We start from the raw sequence: 19,814 nt of genomic DNA on the forward strand, positions 1-19,814 counted from the left end.
AGGAAGCTACATTCAAAACAAAAAACCAAGGACAATACCAAAAACAAAGAAGCAAAGAGGGTTCATCAAAACTTTTTCCTCCTCAAGATCGGAGAAATCAAAGGAAAAAGGTTTTTAGGTATACAAATTATTTTCATGGCTTTTTTATTCATGCAATACTTTTGGCCATAAGGCCATTGATTATAAATATTTTATACAAATAATTTTGAATACAATGGTCTAAAAGAATAGGTCATTTTTCAATAGAATGCATGAGTCCTTTCCTCTTTTTCTTGGTCGCATAAAATGTTATAAATGTGACAACAATGGCTGCAAAGCACTAGATTGCAGATATGGAACATTTAGGTCGCACTCTCAAGTTAGGAAGTTGAAAGATGAAACCCATTATATGAAGGAAAACAAGCCTAAGAAGAAAGATAATTATATGGCTACCCTCAATATAGAGTGTAAAAGCATCGTGCCAAGGAAATGCAAAATAATTTGGAGAAGAAAAGAAGAGCAAAGAGAAAGTGCTAGCAGTTCTCCAAAGGAACTTGAAGAAGGACATCATGTATCTAATGTCTCATCTAATCGCATGCATGAAGATAATATACTCAAGGGGAGTAGATATTTGACTTTTATTCAATAGAAAAGGATTCAAGATAAACCAAATGAGTCAAATGCTACATGTAAAAGAAACATTGCATCTGATTAATTCAGGGTTTGATATAAATTGAAGTGCATGAGCTCAAGGGGAGCTCCTCAAAGAAAAGAAAGGTTTCCTCATTAATTTAGTATTTCAACGTAAAGGCTTTGTCATAGTCTTGATATATTATTAATCATGTCCTTGAATGGTGTTTTGATGGCTTTGTGATTGATAAAATCACTTTGTGTGTGTGTGGTTCAAAATGATACTTGAAATGAATCCATGATCTCTACTTAAATTCTTTCTTCTGACTTTGTGTGCAAGTATACAGAGCTCAATATGTTCTAATCAAGATCAAAGAAGTTGAATATTGATCAATTGATATGGTGATAACATTCATAATGTTTCATTCTTCAATAGTGGAATGCATCTAATGATTTATCTAGTTGACAAATTGATTGGATCTTATTAGTAGCAATGGTTTAATGTGGCATGTGTTGAGTCGATCCAAATTCAGATAATGATGTGAACTCTTGCATAATAGCCATGGTCCAAAATTATTTTTTAGTTATGCACAATGGATTTATGGAAGAGATAGAATAATGATATATGCACATGGAGTGATCCTAAGAGCCCAACAAATTGATACCAACATAGGAAAGGTGTTATGATCAACTTAGTGATAGCAATTTGGCATTATAATTAAAAGTTGTTTCCATTCTAAGAAATCCTAGGTATAAAGTCCAGCTCAAGTTATCTTCGTGCGCAGGTCATTTGATGGAAATGGGAATGTGATCGACTGTTAATTTTAAAATTGCTATGTTTACGCTACCCATGGTTCAACTTTTGGAAGGATGATCTATTCAAAGTTAATTATTGATGAGATCTCCAAAGATAGCTTATTTGATCTAGTTGGAGTTATTATTATGTCAATTGATCATTGGAGTAGTTGTGGACTGATCTGGTCATGGAGAAGCTACATTGGTTATTCAGTCTATTTGAACCCATTTAGTTATTATTTAGAGTGGTTATGGTTTTTTTTGGTCTTCATAGTGGAACACATTATTTATCCAATGGTTTGTTGATTTGATCTGATCCTAATATTGGTGGATTGCATTAATAGATGGTTATGAAGTTATTGGATGGATTTGGTCCAGAAATGGTTCATTGACTTGGTCTCCAGGGAATCTGAATGCATTGATAAAAATGGTGATCTTTGTAATCATGGTTGATATTGTCCAAAATGGAACACAATGAATGAGTTTGATCCAATCCAGCGATGTAGTGATTGATATGATATGTGGTCATGGAATGCAATGAATGCATTTGCATTGTGTTGATGTGGTGGAATTATTAGTATAGTGGGTAAATTAGTTTTATCGTCTTGGTGATGTGATTGTGTGTGAGGCGGTGTGATCCTTCCTAATGAAATAATAAAAACCTACAATTGGTGCAAATGGGATGACGGCCTAATCATGAAGATTAATTAGTGTACATTGATGGATCAATGCGCTGGGAACTTAATCGTTCTAGTCCATTATTTGTGCAATGGGAAAATATTAACATATATTTCATGTTGCATATATGCTTATTTTTAGAAGATGTGAGTTTTGATAGAAAATCATATTATGTAGTGTGAGTGGTAGATTTTAAACAAAGTGATGATACCTTTTGAAAAAGGAAATGTGATTGGATTTGTTTTAGAATTATAAAATACACCTGTGCACAGAAGGCCATATAATATATTAACAATTGAGTGATTAAGAGTTCTACAATAATTTAATTGAATCAATCAGAGGTACATTCATTTTTTCATATTATTGGTGCAATCTAGTCATGTGGTTAGTGATCAATGTGAATGTTGGGAAATATTCTTGAATATGTAAAGCAACAGTTTGGTTTTGTGTTAGATAGTGCGCATACACAGTGGGTGGTTAGTGAAACAATTTTATGCTTGTGCACACCAGTTAGTGAAATGGATCTAAATCAAAGTTAGACAATGTGAGATTAAGAGACATGTGGAGTGATCCCTCTGTATGGTGCAAATTGACATATGTATGAAACTAGCAGGTATTGGTATATGTAGTACCTTAATGCAGCTCTACAAACATTGTTAGTTCTAGTGAGAATTTTTGGTCATGCCATTTGTGCAACAAGGTTGGCATCTCCTTCACTTGGAGTTGATATTCAAGCAAAGAAAAGGTGTGAGTGTTGTTAAAAGGTGAAGCAGAGTCTTGTTCACTTGATAAGGAAGAGTGTAACTATTACGTAGTCTACACAAGAATTAAGTGTGACTCTTTAAGAAGTGTAACTAATAAATATAATTGTTTAAGAAGTGTGAACTGTGTGACAAACCATATGATGATATTCTAATGTTATTCTAATGGTATTTTGTGTACGTTTTCGTCCTTTGTAGTTAACAGTGCTATACCCAGTGCATTGGATTAGTTAATTCGTTGTTGTCTAGTGTTTGTACTATAAAGGTCACTTATCTAAGTTATGTATGTTGCGATCATAAGTTGTGTGTCTTGGTGATATTGGGATTTGAAATAAGTAGGTATCTATGTGTTGTATGCGTAAAAAGAGAAGATTGATTTAATTAATTAATGAAATCATATGTACCTGTAGTGGGTGGTGAATTTGTCAGTGGTCTGAAGCTAATCTGTGAATAATCTAGTGCACATTGATGGAGCTATTGAGTGTGTGGTGCAATGGCTATTGATCAGAACTGATTATAATAATATTGTTTGAGCCTTGTCATGTTATATCCATTGTTGATCCATTCCTTGTATAATATTTGTAAGCTATTAATGTAATTTTCATACAATTTATATTTACTACCATGTAATGTAATTCTCAGTGTGAGACCAAAATATGTTGTTGCTATCTAGTGTATGCACCTTGAGAGCCTTGGTGTTGAGTTAGAGTATTGTTTTTATGTTGTTTGTGAGGTATATAGCTGAGTGACCTATGTGTTAGTGCATTTGGTAGAGTATGCATATACATTACGTACATGTTGTAGAACATGTTATTGGAGTAATGGATCAAGTGGAATGCTATTGTTATAGCTCTTGTAGTTGAGTTTTCAAACACTGATTGTATTTTATATGACTGACAATGTTTTCCAGGGTTTAAATTAATGGGATGAAGATTCATTGTATGGCTACCTATACATGCATTTCGTGTATGGTATATGTTGTTTCTAATGTGGTTTTTGCTAAGAATTTCTAAGCTACAGAGAGTAGATTTGAATTTGTGGTCACCTGATATGTATAGAGGTGCTACTTGTGTGTGAATGTGCTCTTACAATCACTAAGTGTTGCAGGGGATAGAGGATATGATTTATGCCTTGCTGAGAGATCATATTTCTAATCATGTCTAGTTGTCATTTATAGCAATGTTATTGTATTTTTTATATAGCCCTGTAATGTTTATGCATTATCATAAGCTCTGGGTAAGTCTTGAGTTGAGTTGAGAGTATGCTATTGTTGTAGTTTTTGTATGGGATCTGTTTGTTATGTCACATATGTATTGTTGTATTTCCTTTGTAGCCTTGTAATGTAAAATCCTTGTATGTCTAAGAGTGAGGAGTCTTGATAAGATGATAGTTGAGGAAAAAGAGAGGTTTTATGTTGTTAGTCTAATAGTATTATTAGGGTCATTCCAAGTGTGTATGGATACTAGAGATGCCACAATTATTACTGATGTAATCCATATTACTAGCCTTGTATTTTTCAATGATATTAATGGTGTTGGTGATGATGCCATTACTGCTACGTGTCGCTTCCTAAGTGGTGACATATGTCACTCAGATATGTCCCCATAGGACCCCTGAAAATGTCATATTAGCATGCCATGTGTCCACTATATTGCCACATCAAGGTGACATCAGCCGCCATGTGGCCCTATCGGGACCACTGGTATTCTGCCACATGGCCCCCCTAGAAAAGAGAGAAAAAGGCCTGCCTGCCCTTGTTTTTCGTTGATTTCCTTTGTTAAATATTTCAAGGCTTTCTCGATGCTTTAACACTAGAGGCTCAAATCCCAGCAATTTTAATCGCAATCAGAACTTTGAAAGGGTGTCATCTATTTTATCGTCGATTGCGATGTGTCGATCTCCTATTGCTCTAATGCCTTGGACCTCCAATATGTGGGATCTCGATGTGTGACCCCGTTAATATTCCCGGACCTTCGATCTCTGATTACTAATATCTGTGATCACTGATCGTTGGTTTTCTCTGACCTCCTCTGTTGCTGCGTTAGAAAACTCCGATTTGCGAGATTCAGGATTATACTTAAGCATTTTCTTTTGATTTCTGGTTTTCAAGGGTAACTTTCAATCTGCTCTAACTTTTGATTCTAGAGTCCATTTGAGGGGTTCCATACACCATTGGAAAGATAATTCTTAGCACTATCTATTGGAAGGGGTCCAATTTAGTCTTGACTAATTTTCTGTCTTGGAGGCTAGCTCCAAACATCCATGTTCTTTTCCTTCTTTGTACAGTTGGAACTCTTTCTTCAAAAGGTGACAACATTGGCTCCAACTAGGGACAGTGCCTTACTAGCAAGGTGTTGAGAACCTGCAGACTAGCATCCTTCTATCTATTTGGGCATGGAATTATTTTATTCAATATAAAGAATTGAAAGCATTACTAATATTTTACAATGGCTCACTGTTATATACAATGGGTGAGAATTGAACCTCTTAATGCTAGAAATAAAGCTTGAGGAATTTCCCATTTACAGGTAGCTCAAGCATTTTACCCTCCAAGTTCTCCAGCATGAAATTATTGTCTCCTTTAGTCTCAGCAACCTCGAAGGGTCCAAACCATAAGGGATCAAATTTTCCATGTTTCCCTTTGTATTCTTCAAGATTCTTACCACCATATTGTTTGAAGATTCAGCCAGCCCATTGCCTTGAGGATAGTAAGTAGTGGAGTGACTCACTGTGATGTTAAATTTATAGCAAAAAGTGCAGAATTTTGCAGACTTAAATGTCTCAGCATTTTCAGTCACAATATTTCTAGGACATCCAAACCCGGCCAAGATATTCTCCTCCAAAAATTTTATTACCACTATGTCAGTTGTATTCCTTAGTGGGATTACTTCTACCCACTTGATGAAATAGTCAGTCATTGTAAGGATCCACTTGTGTTGGCAAGTAGAAGGAGGTTGTATCTCTCTAATGAATTCTAGTCCCCATTACTTGAAGGGTTATTCTACACAAACAAGGATCAAGGGGAGTGGAGCTAATTTTTTCCTTTGAGCAAACACTTGACACTGCTAACAAGACGTAACATAAGAATGAACATATCCAAAGAGTGTAGGCCAATAGAACCCTGATTTTAGTATCTTATGCGTAGTGGTCTTCCAGCTGTAGTTTCCCCCACAAACACCACTATGGAACTCATCCATCAATCTTTGCATTTTTGTTTCAACCAAACATAGCATAATAATTACTAGTGAGTCTTTCTAGCACAGTTTCCCATTAGATATAACAAAATTCTGGGCTTGAGCCCTTAATTCTCTGTACTTGGATTTTTCCACCTTTGTTAAGCATCTCAAAAATAGTAAATAATGGATGACATTTTGATACCAGGCTGAAGTTTCATATTTGACATGAATCTTTTGGACTGCAGTCTTGATCATGGGTTGTGTCACCTATTCACCCTCTCCTGTTAATAAATTGATCCCCAATTCCTGAAAATTTAACTATGATAGGATTTTTTCCGATCCTTTTCCTTTAATGAGCTTAGTGGGTCTTACTTCCATGTCATACTCCTGGATTTTCGCAACCCACTTACCCTTTTTACCATCGGTGTCTCCTTGAACTAGGATGTCCTTTGCCACTGTTGTTGGGACATAAGCCACGATGCTCGAGTGTAACACATAGACTTTGAAAGCCTTCAGAGCTTTGACTAGAGAATATGCCTATTTTTCCAATATATTATACTTCAGTTCAGCATCCCACGACACCTGGCTGAAGAAAGCTATGGGTTGCTCATGGCCTTCCTTATTTTTCTAAAGTAACACAATAGCTACAGTATGGGGGGAGGAAAAAGAAAAGATATAAAATGGCTTTGAATAGTGTGGGTTGACTAGCACCAAAGCCTCTGCAAAAGCTCTTTTAATTCGGGAGAAGGATTCTAGGGAATCTGGGCTCCACTTTACCTCATTCTCTTTTTTCAACATTTCGGTAATGCCTTTCACTATTTCAGCGTAGTTAGGTAGAAACCTTCACAAGAAATTAATCCTCCCTAAGAAGACTTGGACCTCTTTATTATTCCTTGGTAAGGAAATGTTACTGATGGCATCCACCCACTTAGGATCAATCTTTACCCCTTCCTATGCTACGATGTGCCCCAACAACTTGCCTTTGATCAAAGAAAACTAGGGCTTCTTGGGATTCAGGGACAGTCCATACTTTATGCACTTTTCAAAGGTAAGCTTTAGATGTTCTATGTGCTCCTCATCCATTTTGGAGAAAACACTGATGTCATCCAGATAAACCACCATAGACTTGTCTTTCTCTCCCACAAATGGTATGTCCATTGCCCTTTGGAAAGTTGCTCCTGCGTTTATTAAGCTGAATGGCATCCTTGCATACATGAAAGTTCCCAAGGTGTCGTGAATGTTGTTTTCTTTTGATCCTCAGGTTGCATTGCCACTTGTTTATATCCTGAAAATCAATCCATCATTGACATTCGAGCAGAGCCAACTACCATATGTAAAATGTGATCCATTTTAGGCAATGGGTAGTTGTCCTTCAAATAGGCTTTGTCCAGATTCCTGAAATCTACACACAGTCTGATTTCTCCATTCTTCTTTCTAACAAGTACCAAATTGGAAACCCACTTTGAGTACCTCAGTGGTACAATGATCTTAGCTTGAAGTATATTCTTCACTTCTTTCTCATTGGATGGGAGTATAAGTGCATTAATCTATCTGAGATTTTGGTTACAAGGTTTCATATCATTCTTTAAAGGGATCTTATGTTGCATGATATTTACATCAAAATTTTTCAAATCATCATAAGACCAAGAAAAAACATCTCTATAGGATTTTAGGAGATTTAAGTAGCTCTATTTGCAGTGTTAGGGGATCTTCGTTGATAATTTGATCAATCAGGGTTCATCCTCTCATCCTATGTTGCAATCCTATACATGTTCCTTAGCTTCATGTTCATCAGGCTTAGAAGCCACGTCGTTTGATTTGAAAATTCCTTTCCAAAGGAACTAAACCCCATCAAATGGAATTCCCCTTTAGCCGCAAAATTTCATGTCATGCGATGTTTTCCTCCCATGTAGTCGGTTGTTCTTCTATTATTTCTTCTGCTTCTTGATCAATAACAGAGTTTGAGAATTCCCCGGTGACCTCAATGAAGCACTTGATTTTCTCATCATCCTCAAATACTTGTGAGTGTTTCACATTGTCAGGCACTGAGGGTTTATATCCGACTTCAATTTCATACCTAAGCAGAGGATTTTTTAGGTGGCTTGAAGTTGTTGGCAACTATAGCTAAAGAATTAGCCATTCGGTTTCCCTCTCTTGGCAAGAACTGGACATCAAATTTCAAGAAGAAGTTGTCGATCAAGTCCCAAACTCCATTTCTATAGGCCCTTAGCTGAGGGTGCTTGGTTTGGCATTGGTCCTTCATCTGCTTGACTACCAAGTTCAGAGTCTCCAAATATGGTCAAGAAGTCAATATTTAGATTCTTTGTTGCTTGCAGGCCCAATAGCAGTGCCTCATATTCTACCACATTGTTGGTGGCCTCAAACTCCAATTTTAAGGAGAGAAGAATTAAGTTACCTTCTGGAGATATCAATAATACCACTGCCCCATTTCCTTCTTTTGAATTTTCCCCATAAAAATACAGCTTCCATACTCTTCTTTCATCTCCACCAAAGATAGGAATGGTAGCATAAGTCAGATCCAGCTCGATAGACCCTCCAATCTTAGATCCCCAAGACCTGTACAATAGCATACCAAACCTTGCTAGGATGTCAGAAACTACAATATCCATTACTACTCTTTTTGTTGGGATCTAGGCCAAATTTACCACCAGGTCTTTGATCATCCCCATGCACTTGACCCTCTTAGAGTCAAAAGAATAGAGGTATTTATATGGTCTAGTTATTTATAGGCCCAACTGCTCCATTACAGATAATGGCATCAAATTATGAGAAGCTCCAAATTCTAACATGCAATTGTGAAGTAGGAGGTCATGTACTACCAGAGTGACATAAAAAGGTGGGGTGGAAGGATCTTTCTCCTCGACATGGGGTCCAAGGACTACCATAGGCCTTTCTTCTTGTAGGTTTAAACCATCAAGGGGTTGGACTAATGTGGAAGGAAATAGAAACTAAGAGACTTGTAATTTGTATGTGGGTTTCTTTAAGATATCAGACAATGGGATTGGGATCTTGACTTTTTCTAGCTCTTTCTGAAGATTAAAGAGTGTGTGGACCTTTTCTCTAGTGTTAATTTCTACATGCTCCTTTTCTCTTTCATGGGAGGATCTAGGAGGGGGGGTGACTTACCTTCTTTAATGACTTCAGGATGATAGTTGTTTGGATCAGAGGACTCTTTCTTTCTCGAGATAATTCGATCAATATTTTCATCATCTAGCGTGGCATGAAGCTCCTCCTCCTCTTCATATGTTATGACTTCTTGTCCCTCATCAAAGAAATAGGAATACAGGCTCCCCTGAACATGGCATGTATCTAGTGTTAGCTCCTCTAGATAATCTTCGATATACAATGGAGGATGGATATGGTCTTGTTTCTCTCTCCTCTCCCTTTGCATTATCTGTAAGGGAGGCCTTGTGTATTGGGACTTGTAACCCTGATTGGCAACTAGGAAGTTCTGTCTCTGAGCGAGTTTATTCTCCAGCTCCATTTTTATCAGTTTGTTGGATAAGTTCTTTATCAACTTATCCATTTCTTCTATCCTCTGTTCTTGAAATTCTCTTCCACTTGAGGAAGCTACCTCCTATTTTCCCTTTTTCTTCTCTCCAAAGTCAGTTCTACTTCTTGAATTCCCTGTGGAGGTATATTTTGCCTCTACTTCAAGGGCATCGATTTGGATCTGATCCAAGGTAGGATATTTTCACTCTCTGAGAGTGAAACCAAGCAGTGGCTGGTGAAGGTTTGATTTTAGCATGCAAATTATTGTATAACTTATTAAATCTCTTAATAAAATATAATATGTCCTCACGAGATTTCTTCTTGATATCATTAAACTCAGTGAGGATATACCCATGGTCTCTCTTCTCACCCCATTTTTGTAGAAAGGAGTTCTCCATCTCTTCCCAAGTGTTAATGGAAGCATTCGGAAAGGATTTAAACCATTTCCTGACCTCTCCATCAAAATATTGGATGAAAAGTATCAACACTACATCCTAGTGTTCAACATTTATATTCTCTCCAACGGCACAAAAAAATTTGATATGCCTATGTGTTGTTATCTCAGCTTATTCATTATACTTGGGCAGGAGCTTGAGGTAGTCCTGTGGCTAGCATTTAGAGGTTGAGGTAGGTTTAAAGGAGAATAATTATTCAGTAAGAAACATGGGACAACCATTTGGATTAGAGGTTGTGGTGCTTGAATTACTAGAGGAGTTTGAGGTATTATCAATGGTAAGACAGCGGGTTGATAATGGAATGAGAAACTTTTCACACTATGGGTAGGGTTGCATTGGAGTTTATCTTTAATTTTATCAACTTCTTCTTTGACCTTTAGGGATGCTTTACTAAGTGGATAACCACCTTCTTGAGGATATACTGGGACTCTCGGAAGAAATTCAAAACAATGACTCACGACTTTCTAAGAACTAGTTGAGGAGGTTTCAAGAAATGAGGAAACAGTAGCATCAGCATTTGGAGTCTTTTCTTTCCAAATCCTTCTGGATACTATTATTTCTGGGTCAGATATGGATGGTGTCTTTTGCTGAGAAGTATATGAGAGGGTATGGGGCCTATTATAAGCCAGAGTGATCAAATAGAGATATATATAGTGGAGTCACCAAGGTATTTATAATAACATTCAGATAGTGGAGTCGCCAAGGTGAGGGATCTTCAACCCACACTTCCCTTGCTCAACTAAGAGAAGGAATGTAAATATTTGTCATACCCTGATAAAAGTATTTCACAATTCGTTCCCCGGAAACGGCGTGAAAAAGATGTTGTCACTTTTTCTAGCACCTGGAGCATAAGAGCTTCAGGAGACATGGAAAGCTTCCTAGAGACAACCTTTGGGTTGATTATAGCCCATTTCCTAGGACATCTTAAAGAGTGTCGGACAGATTTGTACAAAAGACTTACAACACTTTATTTTACAATAGAAATACAAATTAGTTTGGTTCAAAACCATTCATAAGATACCAAATAGAAAGAAGTTGATACACATGAGTACTTAGGAAATAATATTTGACTTAAGGTGGCCAAATAAGACTTGGAACTTGCAGCAATTTAGTTTTTAAAGCATATGTAATGGGGGAAGATAACATAGGAGGAATCCATCATATAGGGCTTAAGCACATAATAATCTTATATATCAAGAGTCGGTGAGAAAAGAATGAGAGGGAATACTATGAAATGCTGAGATGCACAGAGCGCTTTTAAAGTCTTGATTTCCACCTTGAAACATACATTATCCACCAATGTTTTGATTTAAATAAATCCGAGTCTAAAGGGAATTACACATAGCAGCTACTATGACATGGAATCTATCAATAATTGTAAACATATATGAAAGACAGAGGAAGAAGAACATACTGCAATCCAAATCAGTTGGAATCACCATAAGCTTTGTATTAATCTCTTCAGAAAAAGTAGAATACAACAAGCTCCAAGAAGGCCTTTATGAAAATAGGAAAGGTCCTGTAGAAGAGCAGTCTTTCCCAAAATTTTGAACCTTTATTAATTGTTTCTTCCTCCCTTTTATAAGGAGAGGGAGAGCTTTAATATCAATTACAAAAATATCTCAGGCATAAGCATCGAGTTTTCTGTATGACTAGTTGTCTCGGCATGCAAGCTTTATCGCCTCCAATTATTACAATAGAAATATTTTGTTTGTTAAAATAAAACAGACTAACAAAACAACTGAATAAAAAAACATGTGAAACTGAAATGATGGTTTGTAAAAATATCTCCATGCCACATCATTTTTTGGCCTCTAGTCCAACCACGTTTATTCCGCATCACACTTCACATTCTCTAGTCCTGTTCCCTATCACTTTTAGTCTTAACAATTTTACTTTGTGGCTTGTAGGAATTAGGAATGATCACCCTCAATAACCATAACATGTCTTTAATGAAATTGCCAACTCATTCGTCCCTCTAGACTTCTTTTGGAAGACTATTGAAGCCATACATGCCCTTTAAAACTACCATAGTGTAGTATTTGAGATTTTATAACACTGGCATTTAGCACTAAAAAAAAAACCTTTTAAAACAACGAATTATGATCATCTTTATCCCCTTTTTTTCTTATCCCTTTCAACACTTTTTTGTCATATGACCGGGTGCTTAGCCCTCTAGTGCTAGATCCTTTGGACTTGTGTCCAGGAACCCGTTTTCCTTTGTTAAATGTTTCGGCCCTTTTTCTTTTATTTTCCTCTATAGATCATGTGCTTAGCCAAAATATCAGAGCTTGGAAAATAGACAACTTTAAAATGGACAACCTTTGCAAAATTGCGAATGTCGATATATGATTGGGCCCACTCTTGCCTTAACCCCCGAGGCTTAGATGGTAACTAATATGATAAGAGCTTGGGAAGGGGGCTGATTCTTTGGTATACAAAATCACTAATGGTCCCCCTGCATAACTCATGGGACCATACACTTGAGTTCCTAGGCCCATTTGGGATATCGCAATCAGAATATCGGTGATTTCCAATCCATGTCTTTGGCGCATCCTCTTGAAACTTGAAATCTTTGATTTTCGATGTGGGTTGACCCACTTGGAAAGAGGATCAGGCAGGGCTCGCAATATCTAGATATCGCAATCGGTGATTTCATAACACTGCCTATGGTTACACCATCTAAAACTTGCGATCACCAAACGTCGATCTCCAATAAATGACGCCATTACTGCCACATATCACTTCTTGAGTGGTGACATGCGTCACTCTAATATGTGCCCATTAGACCCCTGAAAATTCCAGATCACATGCAACATGTCCACTATACTTCCACATCGAGGTGACATCAACTGCCACGTGGCCCTATCGGGACCACTAGTATTCTGCCACGTGACCCCCTAGAAGAGAGAGAAAAAGGTCCACCTGCCCTTGGTTTTTTTGCTTATTTCCTTCATTAAATATTTCAAGGATTTCCTGTTGCTTTAACCCTAGAGGTTCAAATCCCTCCAATTAAATTAATCGCAATCGAAACTTTGAAAGGGTGTCATCTATTTTATCACCGATCGCGATGTGTCGATCTCCTATTGCTCTAATGCCTTGGACCTATGATATGCGGGATCGCGATGTGTGACCCCACCAATACTGTAGGAGCTTCGATATCTTATTTCTGATATCGTCAATCGTTGATCGCTAGTTTTCTCTAACCTCCTCTTCTGGTACTTTAGAAAACTCTGATTTGCAAGATCCGAGATTATACTTAAGCATTTTCTTTTGATTTCTTATTTTCAAGGGTAACTGCCAATCTGCTCTAACTTTTGATTCCTGAGTTCATTTGAGGGGTTCCATATACCGTTGGAAATCTAACTCCAAGCACTATCCATTGGAGGGGGTTTGATTTATCCTTGAGTACTTCTATGGCTTCGAGGTTAGCTCCAAAAATCCCTATTCTTTTGCCTTCTTTGTACAACTGGAACTCTTTCTTCAAAAGGTGACAACACTATGCAAGGGGTACCTGTTCATGAGCATGATTTTGTTCAATGCCATGTAATATATACACATCCGCCAAGTCCCATCCTTCTTTGGCACAATGATGATAGGTAACCCACATACTGATGTACTCAGTTGATTAACACCATGTTCCAATAGTTGTTGCAACTACTTATTCACCTCACATTCTTCTATCACAAACTGCATGTACATCCCAATGTTTGGCAATAGGGATTCCAATAATAGTTGGATCTTGTGCTCCACTTCCCTCTTAGGTGGTAACCCTTTAGGCTCTTGGAACACATCCTCATATACTTCCAACAACTCTTCCAGTTGTTGTTTTTGTTTCTTAGTGTACCCCTTTAGGGATGCCTTTCCTCTTATTGACTCTTCTAAAGACTGAATTTCTCTTAAAAACAATAAAACATACTTCTTGCTATATCTGATCAATTTATTGGTTTGTTTAGCACTTACCAGTGATATTTTTGACTTGCCTTTGTGCATGTTGATGATTAATGTTTTTACATCCTTGATGTGCCATTATTGGTTGGAGCTTCACATGAATATCGCATCTCACATGTACATGTAGAGACTCGCAAACATGACTCCACATACGTCAAGGGGAACCACATCTAGTTCTACTTCATCAATAAAATCAACATTGATAGAAAATCTAATTTTGCATTGTTTTGTTACCTTCAAATCTGAATCCTTATTTACCTATCTCGATGGATATGGTTTTGGACGATCATGAACTTCAAGTACCAACTTCTTGACCAGCTCTGCTACAATGAGATTCGCTTATGATCCTGATTCAAACAAAGAATTAATCTTCATCTTCTTAACCTATACCTTTATATGGAATTATTTGATCATTTATTTCTCTTCCTTTTGTTGAAGGCTACTCTTAAACTTGGAAGCTATGGATAAATTCCCTAGCACTCCTCCTCTCATTTGGTTAAGCAAAGGAATTATTATTACAAGAAGACTCTTATCATAAAAAGAAAAATTGATTTAACTCCAAGTCACCTTTTATTGGAGGGGGAATTTTTTAATTTAAAATTGATATGTTGGCTTATCATTTGACTCCCATTCATTGACTATAAATAAGACTCCAATGTGCAAACAACCAACCATGAGAATCATCTTTCCCTCTTTGTGATTTATTTCGATGGCTCTAAGACTTTGATGGGTCTGAGGTTCATTAGTCTACTCTCTCACAAGGCTTCTCTCTCATGAAGATCTGTCTCACAAGCTATAGGTATTTTGCTCTATATCATATGTTCTTTCTCTCTGGCCCATTCTCTCTTCTCATTGTATGACCACGGTGTAATGAACTTACGCTTGATTGATATTGCACGTATGCATGGTATTGTCTCTTAAATCGATAGTGTAACACATATGGAACGATCATGATATACTTTTATACTATGATTCTTATATTATATGTTTCGCATCACATAGAAAATTCAACTGATTTATACGCTCTTTATGTTACATTAAAATATGATCTCTCTGTGATCTTATTAGCATAACTGCACAGTGTAGAATTTTTCTACACATCATCTAGCTTTCATACCATGTAGAAATTTCACCTGTAGAACAAACCGATATATGCAATGTCCTAAAGCATAATACTTGTTCTACTTCTACAAAACCTTAAGCGGAAGCATAATCAAATTCATGAGCAACATCAAGTAGAAACATGCATAACTAATCAAGAGAAATAATCACACATAACACAAGATATATCCAAGGGAAAGCACCAGCATAAAACCCCAACCATGTATTATCAATCAAGTGGAAATCCTCTTCACAATACAAAAAGAATCAGCTCTCAAGCTATCCAGTTCTCAATGAACTATGAAGATATGAAGATATGTCTCATGAACCAACCAAGCCCTGTATATAAAGGCTTTACCTATGGTCCAATCCCTATTTCCTTGCGTAGTTTGCTTAGGAAATAATAGCAAAAGCATATGCAATTAATTCCAAACATACCAAGTTAACCAATGGTCCAACTACGCAATCCTTGAGGACACTAGTTCCTCAACCATGCAAAAACTACTTACTAGAAATAGTCAAGCATCTGATAGTACACTGTCCCACATCTGATCTCAACTGGGTCTCTGACAGAACTGACATGCAACAGTTATCCATGAGTGAATTCTCAGTTATCTAAAATAATAGTTGTCACATGTATGCAAGCATTAACAAACTATATTTTATTATTTTAACAACTTGTTAAAATAATCTAACTGGACTTGACTAGTTAGAACTAAGTCAACCCATTCTCTCATTATATAACTCATACTTATTCCCTCAATCAGTGGAGGAAATTAAGGATAAATTCCTCAATCAATGGGACAACACATATGCATGCTCACAAAGACTTCAAATTCGAATTTCCTTAACTAATTAACTCAACTAAATTAATTAATTAATATTTCCAACTACTGTTAAGACCAAAATTAATTTTACTTCCTATAGATAGACTAGGGACTACTATAAATAGGAAGGGACCCAGAAATGCTATTTTTAGAACTTTCTATTTTTAGCAGTTTCACCTCTCACCCAATGTGGCCAATGACCTCACTGGCCAAACTGTTATTTTTAGGCATACTATTTTTAGCAGGTCTATTTTTAGCACATTCTAAATTTAGCATTTCTTGTTGCACACTTTTCAACACTCCCTCTCAACAAGAAAGGATTTCTCTCGAACCTGATCTTGTAACTCTGGAATGTTCTGCATGCAACACATCTACCCAGTCCACTTGCTCCAACAACACTTGGAACAAAAACACTCCCAACTGACCACTCTGTTGGGCTAGGAACATACTCTGATGTTGAAGCTCTACCTGCTGCTGACAAGTGCTCCCTCTCTGACATATGCGCTACTGCAACATCTCCATGAATCTCACACCATTGCACACCTCTCTGTGCCACCTAGCACTGTGCAAAACACTTGTGCTTCTCGCATTGTTGTAGCTTGCTAGCTATGCGCTATCCTGGGATTCCCTAGACTATTGCTCTCTCTGCTGCTCCATCCGCATCTGTCTCTACCCAATCAGTCAGTTCCTGCTACTCCACATCGGGGCTCCTGTAGTAAGGTCTCATCCAAGAGGTTGGGTACCTCAAGGATCCTGCCCCTCCTCCTTGGGACGATCACTCTATATCGCCCCACCTCCTACCTGGAGGTATGGCTACGTGTGATCCCTCTACCCACCTGGCTCGAAGTTTCCCCCTACTGGAGGTTTCTGCATGAGTAAATGTCTCTACTCGATCTCCTCTCAGCTTCCCTTGTTGTGGCTACTCCACAACCTCCTGAAGCTGCTGCACCAATTGTGGCTCCTCCACAATTGTCTGAGACTTCTTCTAGCTCTGCATGTTGAGAGGTAATATACCCTCCCTCTCAACCACCAAGTCTCCATCAGTTGCCTTGCTGCTCAAGGCTTTGCATGTATCTTGAACCTCAAGAGCATACAGGTTCTTAACCCGTGAACCAATCTGCTTCACCTGTCTAGTGATGATGTGTCTAAGGAAAACCTTTCCCTTACTGAAGACTACATCATAGCCTCTGTCTTCCAGCATCGCGATCGACACCAAGTTTCTCTTCAGTCCTGATACATACTTGACATCAATCAAGATCAGGCGAGCTCCATGCTCCCTCTGAAAAAATACCGTGCCTACACCTGAGACACTATACTTCTCATCATTACCCATCGCTATGAGTATCTGGAGATCTTTCTCCTCCAAAGTACTGAATAAACTCTTGTCTCCAGTCATGTGGAAAGAAGCTCCACTGTAAAGAAACCAACCACTTCCCACCATGGATGAAACCATGCATGCGAAGAGTGTGAAATCCAACTCAAACTGTGAAGCAAGTGCCTCACCTTCAGATCCTTCCCCGGATCCCTTCTTGGATTTCCTCCGTGGACAATTTGCAGCATAATGGCCCACCTCATGACAACGAAAGCATCACACTTTCGATTTGTCAACCTTCTTCCCATCATTAGAAGAAATGGATTCAGAAAGAGAAACCTTCTCCTTCCCCTTCTTTGCCTTACTCGCTAAGGCACAGTTTTCCTCATCATGTATGGATGAAGAGTTGTCTCTAGTGCTCGTCTGATCTCCTCCCACATCAGATTTGACCATAGTCATTCCCAATCTGGCAGTTTCTCCCTTCCATTCACCGAGTCCTGGTAGCTATGCTAGCCCTTAGGAAGGCCAAGGAGTGCTAGACTCACCATATCCTCATTCGATGTCACGATCCCTACACTTGCAAGCTCATACCTGCATGTGATGAGCTTGGTAAGATACATAGAGATTGTCTCATCCCTTTCACACTTGATCTTTCGAAGTTTGTCCTTCAGTGCCAGCTTCCTCTGATCACTGCTATTTTGATATAAATATTTCAATATTCTCCACATTGCATGTGGAGTCTCCTTCCCATGGAGGCTCGAGACAATGTGATCTCACACTCCCTCTAAGAGAATTCTCCTAGCTCTAGCCACACACTTCCTCCATTCCACCTGCTCAGTGTTGTCAGTAGGCTTAGGGATTTCTTGATCAATGAAATCCTTAAGACCATTATCTTCCAAAACTGCCTCCATGCGATCCTTCCAAGCTATATAGTTTGAGTTGCCATCAAGGGCATACTCAAGCCTCAAACCATAGAACGCCATCGATGAAATAGATGTGATAAGAACTTGAGATCTATATCCCGAATAATAAACTTCAAATTTCTCCTGCTAGTATACTGTTCTTGCTTGATCACCTATGCTCTGATACCATGTAGAATTTTGTAGAATTTTTCTGCAAATCAGCTAGCTTTGATACCATGTAGAAATTTCAACTGTAGAACAAACTGATATATGCAATGTCCTAAAGCATAATACTTGTTCTACTTCCACAAAACATTCAGCGGAAGCATAATCGAATTCATGAGCAACATCAAGTAGAAACATGCATAACTAATCAAGAGAAATAATCACACATAACACAAGATATATCCAAGGGAAAGCACCATCATAAAACCCCAACCATGTATTATCAATCAAGTGGAAATCCTCTTCACAATACAAAAAGAATCAGCTCTCAAGCTATCCAGTTCTCAATGAACTATGAAGATATGAAGATATGTCTCATGAACCAACCAAGCCCTGTATATAAAGGCTTTACATATGGTCCAATCCCTATTTCCTTGCGTAGTTTGCTTAGGAAATAATAGCACAAGCATATGCAATTAATTCCAAACATACCATGTTAACCAATGGTTCAACTACGCAATCCTTGAGGACACTAGTTCCTCAACCATGCAAAAACTACTTACTAGAAATAGTCAAACATCTAATAGTACACTGTCCCACATCTGATCTCAACTGGGTCTCTAACAAAACTGACATGCAATAGTTATCCATGAGTGAATTCTCAGTTATCTAAAATAATAGTTGTCACATGCATGCAAGCATTAACAAACTATATTTTATTATTTTAACAACTTGTTAAAATAATCTAACTGGACTTGACTAGTTAGAACTAAGTCAACTGATTCTCTCATTATAGGACTCATACTTATTCCCTCAATCAGTGGAGGAAATTAAGGATAAATTCCTCAATCAATGGGACAACTCATATGCATGCTCACAAAGACTTCAAATTCAAATTTTCTTAACTAATTAACTCAACTGAATTAATTAATTAATATTTCCAACTGTTGTTAAGACAAAAATTAATTTTACTTCCTATAGATAGACTAGGGACTGCTATAAATAGGAAGGGACCCAGAAATGCTATTTTTAGAACATTTTATTTTTAGCATTTTCACTTCTCACCCAATGTGGCCAATGACCTCACTGGCCAAACTGCTATTTTTAGACATGCTATTTTTAGCAGGTCTATTTTTAGCACATTCTAAATTTAGCATTTCTTGTTGCACACTTTTCAACACACAAAAGTCTATGCATATCACTGTAGTTTTGGCACTATCATTAGCAATGTTATGAATGAGTCTTGGCACAGTTGTATATACTAATCTCAATACAGATATGATATCTGTCAGACGGGCATATGTTTTCACTATGGCTATCATATTGTTTTGTGGCTCGACGAATGACACACAATCACGTAGTATGGGCTTTGCTTTGTTCTTATCATCGCATACATATCTTATGGGAATCTTTTATATATATTTGTTGGCATGTGTTGCATCGTATATATCCACTGTCATCGCTTCATTGCAATATGGGCATCAATATGTTGACATCACTTTCACTATTGGTCCCATCTCTTTGCATATAGTCTCAGAATAAAAGCATACAACATGTTATGTTAAGATT

Source organism: Pinus tabuliformis, chromosome 7 (genome assembly GCF_031772625.1).
Source record: "Pinus tabuliformis cultivar Carrire ecotype Pingquan chromosome 7, CPIR1, whole genome shotgun sequence".
In the NCBI taxonomy this organism is placed as follows: domain Eukaryota; kingdom Viridiplantae; phylum Streptophyta; class Pinopsida; order Pinales; family Pinaceae; genus Pinus; species Pinus tabuliformis.